This window comes from Chenopodium album, chromosome 2, assembly GCF_948465745.1.
Source record: "Chenopodium album chromosome 2, dcCheAlbu1.1, whole genome shotgun sequence".
Lineage (NCBI taxonomy): Eukaryota > Viridiplantae > Streptophyta > Magnoliopsida > Caryophyllales > Amaranthaceae > Chenopodium > Chenopodium album.
Genome location: NC_137835.1, coordinates 46,238,719 through 46,243,208, shown reverse-complemented (window position 1 = coordinate 46,243,208; position 4,490 = coordinate 46,238,719). Strand labels below are relative to the sequence as shown.

The 4,490-nt window shown below is 38.5% G+C and overlaps 1 non-coding gene across 1 annotated transcript; it reads right to left on the bottom strand.

Moving 5' to 3' along the window:
• Positions 1-4,050: 4,050 nt before the first annotated feature.
• LOC145608307 (small nucleolar RNA R71) lies at positions 4,051-4,156 on the bottom strand. The gene has a single exon (XR_014105779.1). It is a non-coding gene; the product is annotated as a small nucleolar RNA R71 (small nucleolar RNA).
• Between the last annotated feature and the right edge of the window lie 334 nt (positions 4,157-4,490).

The following is a 4,490-nucleotide window of genomic DNA, read 5'->3' as shown; positions in this document are numbered from 1 at the left end:
GTAGTTGGCGGTAGTTTGGCCTCTAGGATATAGCTTGTTGACTCTTTTGATTGAGATTTCCATTTGTCTTCACAACCATTGATTTGCATATTGTTCCCGAGTTGCTACAATTGTCATGATTACTTGTTGATCCCCGTTCCTAGTGCTTTATTTGTTTGGTTTCTTTGTTTGTTAGTTGTTAGTGTTCTCTCTTTATCTTTGTTTTCAAACTAGATTAGGCACATAATTGAGAGCGCTTGAACATTACCGTTCCTTTGGGTTTAATCCTTGACTTGCCTCTATACTTATATATAGGTTCGTTAAGTGTTTATAAATTTTGTTTGATTGAGGGAGGATTAGTTTCAACGACCTAGTTCCACCCCTCGTCAAAATGGCATCGTTGCCGATGAACGGTGTCTATGTTTGAGTGTTTTTGATTGCTTGAGTCTAGGTCTTTGTATGTTGTTTTCTTTTATTTGTTTTTTTTTTTGTTTTGTGAAAAAAATGGCATGTCTATCTTTTCCTCAATATAACAATGAGCCTTTTTGTGAATATTTCCATAGACTTGAGGGATTTCTTAACTGTCATTGTTGTAGTCTTTGGGATGTTTGTGAGATTTGTTATTTTGGTTTAAATGAACAAACTAGGAATAAAGTTGAATGCTTGCATAATGGTAGATTTAGAGCATTGTCAATTGATGATGCTTGGGATTTTTATGTTTGGTTTTCTTGGGATGTTCATAATAGGGGTAATCATGCTTCACTTTTTGATGTGCAATGTGTTAATTCTTCTAATATTAGCATGAATTCCATTGATTTTTCACATGATCCCTTAAGTGAACCTAGAACAAATACTTCCAACTCTATTTCCTCTTTTGTTCATGATAATGAATTGCATGCTCAAGTTAACAAATCTCATATGTTTGAATGTGCCTCCACCCCCCAATGTGATATCTATGCCTGTGATCTTAATGTTGATTCTTCCAATCTTGGTTGTACTTCTTCTTCCCTTGTTGAGCCTCAATTTTCTACACCTTTTGAATCTCCTAATGCTACTTGGGAATCTCTAATGGAGGAAAGAAGAAGGATTAGTGAAGAGCTAGAATGCCAAATATCATCCTTGACGCTTGCTATTAAAAACTCCAAATCCAATGTGTGTGTGTTGAGAATGATAATGAGGATATTCACGAGAAACCAAGAGTGTGTGAGAGTCCTATTAGTGAGCATATGAGTGAAGGAAAGGGAGTCGAGAGTGATGATGATTTTGATGATATTTTGAATCTTGACATCTCTTCCTTTGTTGATTGTGATGAGTCTCAAGTGTATGTATGCGACTCTTCTATCCATGAGTATTTGGACTTGTTTGAGGTTATGTCCAATGTTTATTGAGTGCCAAAGGAATTCCTATACCCTTTTAAGTAAGTTCATTAAGAATGCTTCATGGGAGAGAGATGATTTTTAGATGAATTTGCATCCATTCATGCATGGTTTTGAGACTTTGGGCTTTAAGGAAGTTAAGGGAGTTGTTGTTCATGAATGTAGTGGAGGAGATTATGTGGTTCCTCTTGGGAGTAGGATGTTTGAAGGAGATGGTGATCATAAGTATTCTTCTTTTGAGGATTCTATGATTGATTTCCATGCTCTTACGGGTGATTTGAGGCACGGTGGTGAGGAAGAGTCTATTAGTGAGACCATAGCCCCTATTCCCTTCTTTTATGTCCCTTTCTTAAGGAGTTTCAACCATATCCCCTACACTCCTATATTCCTCCCTTCCTTTGTTAATGAGCCCATCAAGGACACTCTTGTCTATGTGATGAGTGTCATTTATGGCACTCATAGGGTAGCCTTTTAGGATGATTTCTTCTTCCTTTTTATGCTTTCTTATCTTATTTTCGGTCCTTTTTCCATTAATTCCTTTCTTTCTTTCTTTCTTTCCTTGTGTTTTTCGTGTTTTCTTCATGTTTTCCTTTTATTTGGTTCTTTTTCCCTTTTACTCCTTTTCGTTGTTTGTTTTTGTAGGTACATAGGATTTGTCTCTGCAAGGGAATCAAGATGGGCTATATTGACTAATCAAGGAGGAAATAATCGGCTTGGAGAGGGATTAGAGAGGGCATGGAGAGGGCATCAAGCCCTGCCAGTCTGCCGCAGGCGCAGGTACAAAAGGCCGCGGGCGCGGGCTCTTATGCACCAAATTGGCAGATTTCGACCAGGAACTCTTTGCGGTCTGGCCGCAGGCGCGGGTAGATTGGAGAGCGCACTCGTACCAGAGAGATCTTTGGGAGCAGGGGATTCACCGCGCTTTTGCCGCGGGCGCGGGTGCTAGAAGATCCGCATGCGCGGCTGTTGCCCAGAAAGCCCGCAGAGTTTTTAATGGGTTCCGTACCCATTTTTCCGCGGGCGCAGGGTTTATTGGAAAGGGTGCGGGAATCCCGTTTTTCTTCTTTGCCTATAAATACACTTGTAATTCCTTTTTGAAGAGAACTTTTAGATAATTTTCATTAATGTTGGAGAGAAGTTGGAGAGAAGTTCTTGGTATTGGATTTATATTTCAACATTGGATCAATTGTGCTTTGATTTCTTCATTTTCATTCATTAATGTTAGTAAGATTTTCTTCTTCTAGTTCATCTCTTACTTGATTGATTTAGTTTCATCTTTGATTGCTTGTATTGCTTGGATTTGAATTGGATATTGTAGTTGATATTGCTTTCTCTTGATTTTGATTTAGAATGATGATCAATGCTAATTATATTGATTTGTTCTTGAGTTACACCATGATTAGTGAATAAATTAGTTGCTAGGGAGAAGGGGAAGCATGCTTGATTAATAATTTGTGCTAGTTGATGATCTTTGATTGATTGAATTGTTGCAATTAAATTGGTTGACATAGTTTTGCTTTTGATTAATTAGATTAGGAATGATCAACCTATAAGATTAATCTAGATTGCATTGCATTTCTTAATAACATGACCATCAGTTTGAGAATTGCTTTAATTGATTGAGTTTGATTGTGAATTTCCTTGATTAGCCATTCATAGTGACACCTAGTTTGGCCGCTAGGAGATAGCTCTTGAACTCTCTTGATTGCTACTATTGTTTGTCCTTTGCAATGCTTGAATCAAACGAAGAAATTGTCGATTAGCACGATTATTGAATTAGCATGTGGAACCAATATCCCTAGCATTAAGCTTATTGAAATACTTGATTAGTCTAATTTTGCTATCATAACACCAACCATTTTCTCACTTTAATCTCCGAAATAGCTTGATTTAGGCTAAAGATAACACCAACTAACTCCTTTGGGTTTGACACTATACTTACCTATACTTGTTTTAGGTTGGTTTAGGATTTTATAAATAGTGTTGGATTTTGGGATAGGCAATTAACGACTAGTTTATTCCTCTATCAAAATGGCGCCGTTGCCGGGCAGTGAAATTGGTGCTTAGCTTTAGTTGTTGAGTCTATTTCATTTTAATTGAAAAAAAATACAAAAAGATTTTGTTTCTTAAGGCTACATTCGTAGTCGTGCTACTAATATTTTCATTGAGTTTTGCATGCATAGAGCTCGTGATCGATCCATTGTTCCTTTTGACCCGGAAAGTGAAAGGACTCTTTCGAGGAGAAAAATTGCTAGTCGATCCTTTGAATTTAGTTCTTCAAGCGAAGAAGGATTTGAAGAGGAACTAGGCATGGGAGATCAACCAAGAATTGCTTTGAAAGAATTGGGAATTCCCGGTGCGTACAAGTTTGAAAGTGGAATTGCTCCACCTACAACACCAACGAATGACTTTGAAATTAGGCCGGCTATGATCTCTTTGATCGAAAGGAGACAATATAGCGGAGCTAAGAATGAGAGTCCGTTGAACCATCTCAAGGAGTTCGAAAAGTATTGCAACACTATCAAAGTGAACGGAGTTTCTCAAGAATTCATCCGGCTAAAGTTGTTTCCATTTTCTCTCATAGGCCGCGCCTTGGAGTGGTTGGATAAGGAGGTAAAGCCAAATTCCCTTCGAACATGGGACGAAGTCACCAAGGAATTATTGTCCCGATTCTAGCCACAAAAGAAAACGGCGGAGGCTAAAGCTTTGATTCAAGGGTTCAAGCAAAGACCTAATGAAAGCCTCTACGAAGCATGGGAGAGGTATAAAGAGTACCAAAGGGAATGTCCCCACCACGGAATTCCAACCTATCAAGTCATTTAAATTTTCTATGGTGGCCTAAGTCCTCAAGGCAAATCATGCCTCGATGGGGGTGCCGGAGGTCCCATAATGAATCGGATGGAAAAGGAAGTGGTGGACATTATACAGGACGTGGTTAAGTACTATAGAGATTGACAAGATGGTGAGAGGGATTTAACTAGCAAGAAAGGCTCTTCGGTGTACTCTATAGACCATCTAAACGCGATCAACAACTTATCCTCAAAAATGACAAACTTGGGGAAAGAAATGACCGCAATCAAGGCCAAGTTGGAAGGCTTCTTTTCTTCTCAAGCTTCGAATTCTCCCTCCCAATTT